The following is a 16112-nucleotide window of genomic DNA, read 5'->3' as shown; positions in this document are numbered from 1 at the left end:
ACTTTATGCAATAGCTCAGTTCCCTGAGTCTACATTCGTGATCCAATATTTTTCTTTCCCTCTTATTGACAGCTTCATTATTTTCATAATTTTCTTTTTTATCACGTATACATTGCTCTGCTTCGTCCATCCTTGTGGTCATTAAAACAATATTCTTTTTTTTTCAATATATGAAGTTTATTGTCAAATTGGTTTCCATACAACACCCAGTGCTCATCCCAAAATGTGCCCTCCTCAATACCCATCACCCACCCTCCCGTCCCTCCCACCCTCCATCAATCCTCAGTTTGTTCTCAGTTTTTAAGAGTCTCTTCTACTTTGGCTCTCTCCCACTCTAACTTCCTTTTTTTTTCCTTCCCCTCCCCTATGGGTTTCTAAGTTTCTCAGGATCTGCATAAGAGTGAAAACATATGGTATCTGCCTTTCTCTGTATGGCTTATTTCACTTAGCATCACACTCTCCAGTTCCATCCATGTTGCTACAAAGGGCCATATTTCAATCCTTCTCATTGCCACGTAGTACTCCATTGTGTATATAAACCACAATTTCTTTATCCATTCATCAGTTGATGGACATTTAGGCTCTTTCCATAATTTGGCTATTGTTGAGAGTGCTGCTATAAACATTGGGGTACAAGTGCCGTTATGCATCAGTACTCCTGTATCCCTTGGGTAAATTCTTAGCAGTGCTATTTCTGGTCAAAGGGTAGGGCTATTTTTAATTTTTTGAGGAACCTCCACACTGTTTTCCAGAGTGGCTACACCAATTTGCATTCCCACAAAGAGTGCAAGAGGGTTCCCATTTCTCCACATCCTCTCTAGCATCTATAGTCTCCTGATTTGTTTGTTTTGGCCACTCTGACTGGCGTGAGATGATATCTGAGTGTGGTTTTAGTTTGTATTTCCCTGATGAGGATCGACGTTGAGCATCTTTTCATGTGCCTGTTGGCCATCCAGATGTCTTCTTTCGACAAGTGTCTATTCATGTTTTCTGCCCATTTCTTCACTGGGTTATTTGTTGTCCGGGTATGGAGTTTGGTGAGCTCTTTATGGATTTTTGATAATAGTCCTTTGTCTGATATGTCATTTGCAAATATCTTTTCCCATTCCGTTGGTTGCCTTTTAGTTTTGTTGGTTGTTTCCTTTGCTGTGCAGAAGCTTTTTATCTTCATAAGGTCCCAGTAATTCACTTTTGCTTTTAATTCCCTTGCCTTTGGGGATGTGTCGAGTAAGAGATTGCTACGGCTGAGGTCAGAGAGGTCTTTTCCTGCTTTCTCCTCTAAGGTTTTGATGGTTTCCTGTCTCACATTCAAGTTCTTTATCCATTTTGAGTTTATTTTTGTGAAAGGTGTGAGAAAGTGGTCTAGTTTCAATCTTCTGCATGTTGCTGTCCAGTTCTCCCAGCACCATTTATTAAAGAGACTGTCTTTTTTCCATTGGATGTTCTTTCCTGCTTGGTCAAAGATTGGTTGGCCATACGTTTGTGGGTCTAGTTCTGGGGTTTCTATTCTATTCCATTGGTCTATGTGTCTGTTTTTGTGCCAATGCCATGCTGTCTTCATGATGACAGCTTTGTAGTAGAGGCTAAAGTCTGGGACTGTGATGCCTCCTGCTTTGCTCTTCTTCTTCAAAATTACTTTGGCTCTTCGGGGTCTTTCATGGTTCCATATGAATTTTAGGATTGCTTGTTCTAGTTTCGAGAAGAATGCTGGTGCAATTTTGATTGGGATTGCATTGAATGTAGATAGCTTTGGGTAGTAGTGACATTTTGACAATATTTATTGTTCCAATCCATGAACAGGGAATGTCTTTCCATTTCTTTCAATCTTCTTCAATTACCTTCATAAGCTTTCTATAGTTTTCAGCATACAGATCTTTTACATCTTTGGTTAGATTTATTCCTAGGTATTTTATGCTTCTTGGTGCAATTGTGAATGGGATCAGTGTCTTTATTTGTCTTTCCGTTGCTTCATTGTTAGTGTATAGGATGCAACTGATTTCTGAACATTGATTTTGTATCCTGGAACTTTGGTAAATTCATGTATCAGTTCTAGCAGACTTTTGGTGGAGTCTATCGCATTTTCCATGTAGAGTATCATGTCATCTGCAAAAAGTGAAAGCTTAACTTCATCTTTACCAATTTTGATGTCTCTTATTTCCTTTTGTTATCTGATTGCTGATGCTAGAACTTCCAACACTATGTTAAACAACAGCGGTGAGAGTGGACATCCCTGTCGTGTTCCTGACCTCATGGAAAAAGCTCTCAGTTTTTACCCATTGAGGATGATGTTAGCTGTGGGCTTTTCATAAATGGCTTTGATGATCTTTAAGTATGTTCCTTCTATCCCAACTTTCTTGAGGGGTTTTATTAAGAAAGGATGCTGAATTTTGTCAAAGGCCTTTTCTGCATCGATTGACAGGATCATATGGTTCTTCTCTTTTCTTTGTTTAATGTGATGTATCACATTGATTGATTTGCGAATGTTGAACCAGCCCTGAATCCCAGGAATGAATCCTAATTGATCATGGTGCATAATTCTTTTTATATGCTGTTGAATTCGATTTGCTAGTATCTTATTGAGAATTTTTGCATCCATATTCATCAGGGATATTGGCTGTAGTTCTCTTTTTTTTTTTACTGGGTCTCTGTCTGGTTTAGGAATCAAAGTAATACTGGCTTCATAGAATGAGTCTGGAAGTTTTCATTCCCTTTATATTTCTTGGAATAGCTTGAGAAGGATAGGTATTATCTCTGCTTTAAACGTCTGGTAGACCTCCCCTGGGAAGCCTTCTGGTACTGGACTCTTATTTGTTGGGAGATTTTGGATGACTGATTCAGTTTCTTCGCTGGTTATTTCTTTGCTTTCTATTTCCTCCTGATTGAGTTTTGGAAGCGTGTGGGTGTTTAGGAATTTGTCCATTTCTTCCAGGTTGTCTAATTTGTTGGCATATAATTTTTCATAGTATTCCCTGATAATTGCTTATATCTCTGAGGGATTGGTTGCAATAATTCCTTTTTCATTCATCATTGTATCTATTTGGGTCATCTCCCTTTTATTTTTGAGAAGCCTGGCTAGAGGTTTGTCAATTTTGTTCATTTTTCCAAAAAAACAACTCTTGGTTTCATTGATCTGCTGTACAGTTTTTTTACATTCTATATTGTTTATTTCTGCTCTGCTCTTTATTATTTCTCTTATTCTGCTGGGCTTAGGCTGCCTTTGCTGTTCTGCTTCTATTTTCTTTAGGTGTGCTGTTATATTTTGTATTTGGGATTTTTCTTGTTTCTTGAGATAGGCCTGGATTGCAATGTAGTTTCCTCTCAGGATTGCCTTCGCTGCATCCCAACGCATTTGGATTGTCGTATTTTCATTTCCGTTTGTTTCCATATATTTTTTAAATTTTTTCTCTAGTTGCCTGGTTGACCCACTCATTCTTTAGTAGGGTGTTCGTTAACGTCCATGCTTTTGGAGGTTTTCCAGACTTTTTCCTGTGGTTGATTTCAAGCTTCATAGCATTGTGGTCTGAAAGTATGCATGGTATAATTTCAATTCTTGTATACTTATGAAGGGCTGTTTTGTGACCCAGTATATGATCTATCGTTGAGAATATTCCATGTGCACTCGAGAAGAAAGTATATTTTGTTGATTTGGGCTGCAGAGTTCTAAATATATCTGTCAAGTCCGTCTGATCCAATGCATCATTCAGGGCCCTTGTTCTTTATTGACTGTGTGTCTAGATGATCTATCCATTGCTGTAAGAGGAGTGTTAAGATTCCCCTGCAATTACCACATTCTTATCAATAAGGTTGCTTATGTTTGTGAGTAATTGTTTTATATATTTGGGGGCTCCTGTATTTGGTGCATAGATATTTATATTTGTTAGCTCTTCCTGATGGATAGACGCTGTGATTATTGTATAACGCCCTTCTTCATCTCTTGTTATAGCCTTTAATTCAAAGTCTAGTTTGTCCGATATATATATGGCTACTCCAGCTTTCTTTTGCTTTCCAGTGGCATGATAAACAGTTCTCCATCCCCTCACTCTCAATCTGAAGGTGTCATCAGATCTAAATTGAGTCTCTTGTGGACAGCAAATAGATGGGTCTTGTCTTTTAATCCATTCTGATACCCTATGTCTTTTGGTTGGTGCATTTAGTCCATTTACATTCAGTGTTATTCTAGAAAGATATGGGTTTAGAGTCTTTGTGATGTCCATAGGTTTCATGCTTGTAGCAATGTCTCTGGTACTTTGTCTCACAGGATCCCCCTTAGAATCTTTTGTAGGGCTGGTTTAGTGGTGATGAATTCCTTCAGTTTTTGTTTGTTTCAGAGGACCTTTATCTCTCCTTTATTGTAAATGACAGACATCCTGGGTAGATGATTCTCGGCTGCATATTTTTTTCTGTTCATCACATTGACTATTTCCTGCCATTCCTTTCTGGCCTGCCAAGTTTCAGTAGAGAGATTGGTCATGAGTCTTATATGTCTCCCTTTATATGTTAGAGCACATTTATCTGTAGCTTCTTTCAGAATTTTCTCTTTATCCTTGTATTTTGCCATTTTCACTATGATATGTCGTGCAGAAGATCGATTCAAGTTACGTCTGAAGGGAGTTCTCTGTGCCTCTTGGATTTCATTGCCTTTTTCCTTCTCCAGTTCAGGGAAGTTCTCAGCTATGACTTCTTCAAGTACACCCTCAGCACCTTTCCCTCTCTCTTCCTCCTCTGGAATACCAATTATGTGTAGATTATTTCTCTTTAGTGCATCACTTAGTTCTCTAATTTTCCCCTCATACTCCTGGATTTTGTTTACCTCTCTTTTTTCTCAGCTTCCTCTTTTTCCATAATTTTATCTTCTATTTCACCTATTCTCTCTTCTGCCTCTTCAATCCGAGCCATGGTTGTCTCCATTTTATTTTGCAGCTCACTGATAGCATTGTTTAGCTCCTCCTGGCTGTTCCTTAGTCCCTCGATCTCTGTAGCAATAGATTCTCTGCTGTCCTTTATACTGTTTTCAAGCCCAGAGATTAATTTTATGAGTATTATTCTAAATTCACTTTCTGTTATATTGTTTAAATCATTTTTGATCAGTTTGTTAGCTGTTGTTATTTCCTGGACATTTTATTGAGGGGAATTCTTCCGTTTAGTCATTTTGGATGGTCCCTGGAGTGGTAAGGAACTGCGGGGCACTTCCCCTTTGCTGTCTTGAATAACATGCGTTGGTGGGTGGGGCCGCAGTCAGACCTGATGTCTGCCCCTGGCCCACCACTGGGGCCACAGTCAGACTGGTGTGTGCCTTCTCTTCCCCTCTCCTAGGGGCGAGATTCCCTGTGGGGTGGCGTGGCCCGTCTGGTCTACTTGCACTCTGCCAGACTTGTGGTGCTGGGGATCTGGCATATTAGCTGGGGTGGATTGGCAAGGTGCACAGGGGCGGGAGGGGTAGGCTCAGCCTGCTTTTCCTTTGGAGATCCGCTTCAGGAGGGGCCCTTGACACCAGGAGGGAGTCAGACCCGCCGGAGAGATGGATCAGCAGAAGCACAGTGTTGGGTGTTTGTGGGGTGCAAGCAAGTTGCCTGGCAGGAACTGGGTGCCTTTGGGATTTTGGCTGGGGGATGGGCGAGGGAGATGGCCCTGGTGAGCACCTTTGTTCCCCATCAAGCTGAGCTCTGTCACCCGGAGCTCAACAACTCTCCCTCCCGTTGTCCTCCAGCCCTCCTGTTCTCTGAGCAGAGCTGTTAGCTTATAACCTTCCAGATGTCAAACCCTACTGGCTGTCAGAACACACTAGGTCTGGCCTCTCCGCTTTTGCAAGCCAGACTCGGTGGCTCTGCTTCGCTGGCTGGCCGCCCCTCTGCCCAGGCTCCCTCCTGCCAGTCCGTGTAGGGCGCACTGCCTCACAGCCCTTCTTACCCTCTTCCGTGGGCCTCTCATCTGCGCTTGGCTCCAGACACTCCATTCTGCTAGGCTTTTGGCGGTTTTCTGGGTTATTTAGGCAGGTGTAGGTGGGATCTAAGTGATCAGCAGGACGCACTGTGAGCCCAGCATCCTCCTATGCCGCCATTTTCCCAGGATACATAAAGTATTCTTTATCTTGGCTATAGTATTTTTTATTTTGGCTTCACTAGATTTAGGTCTTTTGGCTCTGTGGTAAGGGACTCCATGGTGTCTGCTTTGCTCAAACCTAGGTAGTAACCTTATCATCTTTTTAAATATATATCAGGCATATTCCCTATACCAATTCTGACTAGATCTCTGGCCATGACTTCTTGTTCTTTCCTTTGGGATAAATTCATTTGTCTTAACATTTTGTCTAGTTTTCTGTCTTCTCTGTTAGGAATGCCTTTTATGTTCCTGCTCTGAATGCAATGGCTATATTAAGACTATGTCATTTGCTGTCCAGAGACTGGAACTTCAAGTTTTGTGTGTATGTGTGTGTGTGTGTGTGTGTGTATTCTGTGTGCACTCTCCATTTGTGATTTCACTGCTATTTCTCTCAGATCAGTCCTCTTCAGAGTTTCTCCTTGCCTACATTTGGAAGTGTTTGGACCTGGTCCAGTGTGTGGTGAATTTTAACTGTATGTGCTTTGGTCTGCTTGGTAGAAAAGGCTATATCTCCTACAGTTGAAGTTTTACAGCATTCTCTGAGTTGGTGCTTCTGGTGGGTTAGTGCTGATCTTCTGGGGGAAGGGCCTAGTGTCTGGTTCTCAGGCTGAATTGTCTTAGTAAAGATGCATCTTCAGATTACAGAGGGATATACATTAGTGTAAGCTGCTCCTGGCTTCACTGTGGGCACTGTGTTGCTCACTGAAGTCTGTCCACGCTGATGGGTGGCAGTGGGGGTGGGGGATGGCATCACCACATTCCCTTGTCCCTGGAGAGGGGAGTTCACACTGCCACCTTTTAGGAAGCCCTCACATTAGAGTGAACAATCTCCCTTCTTATGTCTCAGGCTTCTGTCAGAATACAACCTTCACCCTGTCTGTGTCTGAGCTGTCTGCCTGGTGGTACAGTGCTCTTGTGTTTTATCTTAGGTGCATGGCTTGGTTTCAATATTCCAAATTTTAGAGACCTGTTGTGTGGTGGACTTGAACTGATCCTCTGGGGGATGGTCATGCCACGCTGTGGCTGATGACAGTTTGTCCCAGAAAAGCAGTTTCATGGCCATGCAGGAGCTCAGACTTTATAGTAAAGTGCAGCCAAATGCTGTCTTCCAGATTAGTTGCCTTCAACAGGTGTCTCTTCTGGTATGTTAATTAACCATGCTGCTCAATGGTGCCCACTATCTCTATTTTCCTGTAACAGGCAGTGCCACCTCTACCAAATGCACTCCAAGAAGGGCAACTGTCTCTCCCAATGCGACATGGGATCTTCAGACCATGTTGTCCATTCCTGTGCCTCTTTCCTCTTTCCCTACAGAAGCACCATTATGCACATCAGGCACAACCTTGGCTATGGCATAGACTTCCAAAACTTCAGACTTTGTGCTCTGCTGCTCATAAAAAGTTGCAATAATTAGGTCCTCTCTTTTTCCCAGTCAATGGTTTTGGGGAAGAATTTTTTTTTCTTGTGCAATACCCTGCATGCTGCTGTCACTCTGTCTCTATTTCTCTTTTTCCTCACTCCATGACCAAGGCTCCCTCCTCTCTGCAGCACCCACAATTCTCTTCTTCCCCGAATCAAATTTCTGAATTTCCTACCTTCCACATTGTGGTTGTTTTTCTCCTTCTAGATATGCAGTTTGTTCTCTCAGTCCTCACATTGATTTACTGAGTGTTCGTAATGGTTTGATATTTATCTGTGTTCAAGGTAGAAGATGAGCATAACGTCCCCCTATTATCTGACCATCTTAACTCCTTGCATAACATTTCTTGTTGATCGTACCACTGTGTACACCTTCTTTGCCCATCAGCAGGACTAATGTCTTGTCAGTCGTGGTGACAGTGACTTTGAAAGTGGAAGATCCCCCCAGTGCTCTTGGTATGAACATCCATGGTAAATTCCCATTCCTGAAACAGTGAGTCCCAGATAACAGAACATTTCTGGCCTCCACGTTCCATCCCATTCACAAAAATACTTGATTGGCCTTTGCCAACCAGGACACCAACCTTTGCTGGCATGATGTTGGCAAGGTTTTTCTGGAGACTGCTGCCCAGATGGAGGGCAAGTCCTTACAGCTCACAATGGCTATGTCCTGACAGGTCCCACCAACCATGAAGTTGTCGATATAAGTGCTCCACCTGGTCATGGCACTGCTACAGGGGCTACTCTCTGCACAGTGGTTAGGGGCATCACCACTGGGTTGGAGCCCTTGGGATGTTAGATAGGGTGATGTGGAGAGTTCAGGAGCACATGATGCCACCCAGACTGTGGCTCTGTTAGCTGTGCAGCAGCCCTTGTACCACCACTTCTTCCATACAAATTTTACAATCTGCTCATCAAATTCCACATGAGAAAAATTGTCGGGACTTGACTGTTATTACATTTAACTTATAAATTAATTTTATATTTAATTTATTTAAATATTAAGTCACAAATATTAATTTGTGAACATTGTATACCTCTCATTTATGTCTCTAAAAATTCACAATGAAGTGTTCTAATTTTTCTAATTTTCTGTTGGTTGTTTTCTAGTTAGATATTTTTGGACCATATAAAATGGTAACCTTTTAAAGGTAAGCCTTCATATTTCTGTTTGCATATAAAGAGATAACAATTTCATATTAAACCTGTATCTAGTATAAATCAGAAATCTAGTTTTTATCCTAATTTGCTAATTTACAGAATTATTTGTATTTCCAATCTACAACATTTTATCTTCTGTATATAGTAGTAGTTTTTTTTTTATTTCTAGTCATTTTACTTTATATATATATATATATATAATCATTTATCTATTTATTTATGCCTTACTGAACTTCTTAAAACAAATTGTACACTATTAGATAGAAATGGTTACAGCAGCATTATTGACTTCTTCTGAGAATGTTGATTTACAATTAAAAAAATAAAACAATTAGGAAATCTTTAGAAAAATTAATGTTAACCTGGAATGTAGTGAGTTATGGAATATTTAAGTTCATGAAACAGTTTACGTTTGAAATCATCAAGTCTATGACTTAGTTCATTACTGATGGACTCTTTACTAACTCTGAAGTGTTTTTAATATTAACTTTATTTTTACTGTTTTGAATTAGCCTTTACTCAGTTATACTTGCATATGCTAAATTTGCTTAATTTTTTATAGCACTGAATCTTTTCATAAATGATTGACTTCTTTATATTTTCATAGAATACACTAATGTTGTTTACGTAGATATTCTGGAGATACACAGGTATATAGCCAGATAGGAACAACAGAAAACCCAAGTCTTCTTTAGTCATGGAGTATGATTCAATGTATGGAGGAAGCCATATATATATATATATATATATAGGGCTTGGAAATTCCTTCAGGATGAAATTGTATTCACACATGCTTTTCTGGTCTGGTCACCAATCTAATACTAATACTGTAAGACAGGGGCAGGAAAAGAAAACCTTACTGTATAAGGATTTAATTTCTGGAAGCATGACACTGTTTTGAGAAGGGAATATAGATTTAAGAATTGATTTGAGTACTGGAACCTAGGTGGCTAAGTTGATTAAGCATCCTACTCTTGATTTCAGCTCAGGTCATGATCTCACAGTACATGAGACTGACTCCCATGTTGGGCTCTGCACTGAGAGTGTGGAGCCTGCTTGGTATTCTCCCTCTCTCTCTGCCCCTTCCCCACTCATGCTTTCTCTCTCTCTTTCTCTCTCAAAATATATAAATAAACTTAAAAAAATTGATTTGAGATTATATACAAATTATTAGTTACTCATCTCCCTATCAGAGCAATTTTATAGTGAATCTTTCAAGCTTATACTTAATACTGAGAAAGTGAGGATTATTTGACATGTAACAATTATATAGATCTATATATTCATGTTTACTGGAATAGGCTTAATATTGGGGAAAATATACTTGCATTATTGGTCATTCCCACATTTTTGTGAATACTGTTTATCAATTAATAAAGGATGATCATCTTCCCATCCTCTACATGACACAAACCTTTTATTCATAAATAAAAGAAAGTATACCATAGTTTTAAATGGTTCAAGGAGTTAAAAGCACTATGACTAATTTATACTAGGCCACAACTTAAGAAAAATCTGAATTTAATTATACACTGTGTTTGTTGTTAAGCATTCTGTGAAATAAGAGAGAATGAATGACCCAGAGGACAAGATGACATATGCTTTCATGGCTAGTGGTAAAAAATTATCCATTGTAATTAAAGTTTTTTTTAATATAAAGGGAAACTTAGAGATAATGCTTTTCAAAATTAAAGGGAAAAAAAGATTTCCAATACTTTACATTTACTAAAGGAATTTTTCCTCTAACTAATAAAAATTTGAGAATAGAATATAGTTTAAAAATAGACATATAAAGATAAAGAAAAAGAAATATGAGGTACCGTTTTAATTAATTCCTAAACTTTCCTTTAGAAAGATAAAAACAATTGCCAAAGTAGTCAGCTTAATATGAAACAAATATAACCATTTTTTCTCAGTTCTAGTAATTCCTGTAAATAGATTAATAACATGCTTGTTTTGTTTATCTATCAATAGTTGCTCTGTTGGTTAAACAATTCAGTTTACAAGTGACTACAGATACATATTGAGGCTGACATCTACACTATACTCATTCCCAAGTATCTCTATGCTATGTTTTTTTGGGGAGGCAGATTATATAGAATATTATGTTTCCTTCCGTAGTGGGTGAAAACACAAACTATGTCTTTCAATAATAGTCTTTCCTTAACACTTTTATTCTGTTCTAAATATACTTCATTTGGTAAAGCCTTTAAATTTTCATTTCTTTTCCTTTGCAGTTCTGAGTTAGTGAATGCTGAAGTTATATAAGGAAGTCGGAAAATATTGGCGATTATCTCTACTTTTATAACTGATTCAAGTATTTTAATTACCTTGACCGGACAACTGTGATAATCCTTCTTCTCTCCAAACACACAAAACCATATAAACAAACATACACCCACACCCATACACACACCCACATGCATGTGTGCACAAACATGCTTATTTGGCCCAAATGATCAAATAGATATTTGGTGTAATTTGGATGCTAACATAGAAGAAAATTTAAGATCAAGATAAACCTATGAATTGTAGGTTGGCAGATGATAATTTTATTTGAGTATCTCCCTTCTTTCTGGTTATTATCCTCTTTTTCTAACAATAGAAAAACAATAATCCAAAGAGAAATAAGATGTGTTTTCAATAACTCGATTAACAAATCAGTATTACATGCCTTCTATGATCTCGGATCTTTGATAGATGTAGCTGTATGAGAAAAGCAGATAGATAAGAGAAGGCCATATTTGAAGAAAAGTGAGTTTTTCTAGCATTCAGTTGTTAAACTTGCCAACATAATGCACTTTTTTTTTCTTGGAGATTATGTTGTGGTATGACAGTGGGGTGTTCTCATGGCCCAGATAGAATGATGAGGTATGGTAATTACTCCAGAGATCTTTAATGAGGGTTTCAAAGTGAAATTTTCAGTCTAATGGGGAACTGTACATATATGGGTTTTAGGATGGTAATCCCGTTGAAAAGGTATGAACGACTTTAAGGATACTAAAGCAAATTCTGAAAATAACTTTTTTCTTAAGTTTTAACAAGTTAAACCTTGATTAGCAATAATTGAGAGTGTTTGTTTTAACAGCCTGACCAGCATTGACTAATGTTTTCAGTATTACTAATTTGTTAAGTGAAAATGGTGTCTCATTAAATTTGCATTTATTAACTAGCTACCTTGAACATTGTCATATGTTTTCTATACAGTTGTTATTTGTTTCTTTTTCTTTTAAAGTTGTGTATATATTTCTCTCACAAACTACTTTTGCCCATGTGACCTTGTATTGATTTGTGGGATATTTTTTATACAAAAATAAAAATTGTAACCATTGATCTGGCATAATTGGTGTATTTCCCTGTTTCTAGTTGACTTTCAATTTTCATTTGTTAAGAGAAATATAAGAATAAAATATTGGGTCACCTTGGTCCTTCAGTCAGTTAAGTGTCCAACTCTTGATTTCAGCTCAGGTCATGACCTTACACTTCATGGGTTTGAGCCCCACATCAAACTCCATGCTGACAGTGCAGAACCTCCTTGAGATTCTCTCTTGCACTCTCCCTGCTACCCCCCTGCTCACGCTTGTGCTTTTGCACTCTCTCTCTCTAAATAAACAAAAAAATTGAAAAAATAATAAAATATTAATCTAGACAAAGTCATAGAGATTTGATTTTTTATTTATTCGATTATGGCTTGTTTTTTTTTTAAAAAATTTAATGTTTATTTTGGGGGGGGTGCAGAGAGAGAGGGAGACACAGAATCTGAAGCAGTTTCCAGGCTCTGAGCTATCATCATAGAGTCCCTCGTGGGGCTCCAAGTCATGAACCATGAGATCATGACCTGATCTGAAGTCGAACACTTTACCGACTGAGATACCTAGGATCCCCATCTCTTGATAATTCCTAAAGATCATCAGGTTTATCCATTATGAAATCATATATATTCATTAAATAAAATTTGGATTATCTAAAAAATAGAAAGGTAAAAAAAGTTACAAATTGTTCCAATTTTCAGACAGCCTCACATGCACTATAAATATTTATTGAATGTATTTTCATTACTCTTTTGTTCTATGTGGAAAGGTTTTCATGTTGCTGTTGCTTAATTAGCAGTAAAATGCAGTCTGTTTTATTCTATGATATAAATATCACTCTTCTTTGTCATGCTACATTCTATCAAGTTACGCAGTTCATTTGTTAAACATATATTTACTATCATTACATATGAGTCACTTTTTTAGGCACTGAAATAGAGTTTAGAGGTAGTGGGATGAGGGAAAACAATGGAAATAAACATAAAATATATCAGATATTTTTAAATTCTATGAAGAAAAATATTAGGAAGAATAAAGAGTTTTGGAAGGGAATGGGGCTTGCCATTATGTATACAGGAGTAGGAAAATACTTTCTTATTTGGTGATATTTTAGTTGAGATCTGAGTACATTTATAGAATAAGCCATGAAAATATCTGAATAAAGAGAGTTCCAGGTGAAGGGACAGAGCAGGAGCAAATGAACTGACATAGTAATGTGCTTGATATTTCTGAGAATATTGAGGTGACAGTGTTGTGGGAGTGATGTAGAGAGGTGAAGAAGAGTAAGAGATTTAATTAGCAAGATAAGGCCTTGGTAAGGAGTTTGAACTTCACTGAGCACAAGAGCTTTCACTGCTGAAATAATCTAGGTGAGAGATGAACATGGTTCAGACTGAGCTGTTGGCAACAAAAAGTGATAACAAATTATACGATTTTGATGATATTTTCAAGATTTAGCCATCATTTTTTCCAGACAGACTGGATGCGGAGTGTGATAAAAAGAAAAGAGTTAAGAATAACTCCAAAGTTTTTGGCCTAAAACTGCAAGAAAGGAGCTGCCATTTACTGAGGTGAAGAACATACAAGGAGGAACTGACAGAGGGTGACAACAGTAAGAGTTCAATTATTATAAAAGCTTTCTAATATTCTAAATAGTTTTTCTTCGTTAAAGATATTCTACATTTTAGTTATAAGCTATTTAGAAAATATATATAATGAAAAAGAAAAAAAATCACCTATAATTTTATAACCGAAGAAAATTACTCAATGTTTTATTGTAAGTGTATACACTTTATGCATACACATACACAAATATAAACACAGTATATACATGTATATGTTATGTATATATAATTTTTTCTTATTAAAATGGGATGCTTTTTATGAACTGATCATTTCAGATACTTACATCTAGGATTTGTTTAGAATTTTTTTCTTTCCAGAAATTTGGAAAAAAAGAGCCACTTGTACAGTTTTCTAGCACTTTTATGGTTTGACTATTATCATTATTGTTTTCCTTTTTAACTTTATTTCATTTGTAACTTATTTCACTAAATTGTATCAATTAATAAGGTTTTTCATATTATTATTATTACTTATTCTAAGTAGCTAATCTTGGGAGATACTTTCTAGGCCAAAGTATGTAGACCAGGGTTTCTAGATCAGAGGTTGAAAAACTGTAACTTGCAGGCCAAATTTGTGCTGCCACAATTTTTTACATGGCCTGCATACTTAAAAGCTTTTAATACATGAACACATTTACAATCTATTTGATAACTGAAAGACACAACTTTGATGAACACTAATTAAGCTACATGTAATCCCCCAAATTCTTTTCATTAGAATTATATTATGAAAAAATATCTTTGTATCATTGTCATCATTATATTTTGAATTTTGTCAATTTTAAAATATGTGGAAATTTGTCTTTTTTTCTTTTTGTATAAGTATCTATATAATATCCTTGATGTTACTTCTTGTCTCCCAAAGGCTAAAATAATTACTATCTGGCCTTTAGAGAAAAAGTTTGCTGACTCCTATTCTAGATATTTGTAAGCATGCATAAAAATTACCTGGAGACTATGAGAAAAATGTAAATTTTTGTTGTACACCCCACCTTCACCACTGTTACGTCAGTTTTGATTCAGTAAGCCAAGGGTAAGTCCTAGGAATCTCAGTTTTAACAAACACTCCAGGTAGTTCTGATACACTCTAGACCAAATTTTCAAAAACACAAGATGCAGGCCCACCTGGGTGACTCAGTTGGTTAAGCGTCCAACTTCAGGTCAGGTCATGATCTGACAATTCGTGGGTTTGAGCCCCATGTTGGGCCCTGTGCTGACAGCTCAGAGCCTGGAGCCTGCTTCAGATTCTGTGTCTCCCTTTCTCTGCCCCTCCCTTGCTCACTCTCTGTGTCTATCTCTGTCTTTCTGTCTCAAAATTAAATAAAATTTTTAAAAAATTTAAAAAAAAACACAGCATGCCAACTTGCACTGAGGAAATTTCAGTAGTGTCTTTGAGCTACATTTGTTGCTAGTATTTCACCATCAGCATGATGGTAAATATAAATTCATTGTACATATCTTATTGGAATGAATTGCCACAGGATACACCTGCCTATAATTATTAACACCTGTCAAGAATTGTGCAGTCACCTTTCCTTGGAACATAGCACTGCTAGGGATCAAAGCATGGTTTTTGGTCTAGAAATTTTGTAACTCTTAATTTGAACCCATATGATAACGATAGACACATCATTATTCATAAATTCCATACAACTATTCTTATCTCTTTTTATCCCCCCTTTATTATTGTTTATGTATATGTGTGTATTTATCTATATATATGCACATATCCATCCATCCATAATCTATCCATCTGTCCAATTTCCCTATAAACACAAGATCTTAATTATGCCAGAATTAGTACTAACTCCTGCCCCAACTGCCATACAAACCTTGAATTTTTGATAGGAATGATCTACTATTTGTTTCATAGTAAATTTAACAATCTACCAATGCACCTTGGAAAGAGCAAATGTTGTGACATCAGTGTAAACAACAAGACATAAGGAGCTTTAAAAAATAAAAACACTATATATAGTACATTCCAGTCATTGTTATTAGAAGTTAGAAATTATTGCTGGAATACCTTAATAAAAATTCTGGAAAGTCCTGAAGATTTTAGGTAGTATATGCAAAAGGAAGAAAAGAAGAAATAATTTATCCTCTGAGACAACTTTAATCATTAAATCTGGAGTCTTCTTAATGAAGTTTACACAGGTGCCTGAAGTTCATATTTCTAAGAACCAAACCTTGCCTTTTTTCTCTACCTTCCCGACATTTTCATTGCTTTTTGGTTTATACTAATGGTGCTCCAGAGAAAAGTGGTTTCCCTCTCTGAGTAGTTGTGAAAGATTTCCATGATTTTTTCCCCTTTTGTATCCAATCCTCACTTATACATATTTTTGTAAAAGCTCTCTCTCTCTCTGGAGACAAAATATTAATTTTTATTTTTCTATTTCTTGTTTTTCAAAATATGTGTATTCAATTTATCTGAAATTATTATCTGTGATGAATTCCTAAGAGTGACTAAAATTATTTAAGATAGTATTCTTATTTA

At 37.1% G+C, this 16112-nt stretch overlaps 1 pseudogene; it reads right to left on the bottom strand.

Moving 5' to 3' along the window:
• Nucleotides 1–7843: 7843 nt before the first annotated feature.
• On the bottom strand, nt 7844–8242 carry LOC122477099 (annotated as a pseudogene).
• Nucleotides 8243–16112: the final 7870 nt, after the last annotated feature.

The sequence above is a fragment of the Prionailurus bengalensis genome, chromosome X (genome assembly GCF_016509475.1).
Source record: "Prionailurus bengalensis isolate Pbe53 chromosome X, Fcat_Pben_1.1_paternal_pri, whole genome shotgun sequence".
In the NCBI taxonomy this organism is placed as follows: domain Eukaryota; kingdom Metazoa; phylum Chordata; class Mammalia; order Carnivora; family Felidae; genus Prionailurus; species Prionailurus bengalensis.
Note: the sequence above shows the minus strand (reverse complement) of the source record. Positions and strands in the feature narration are given on the sequence as shown.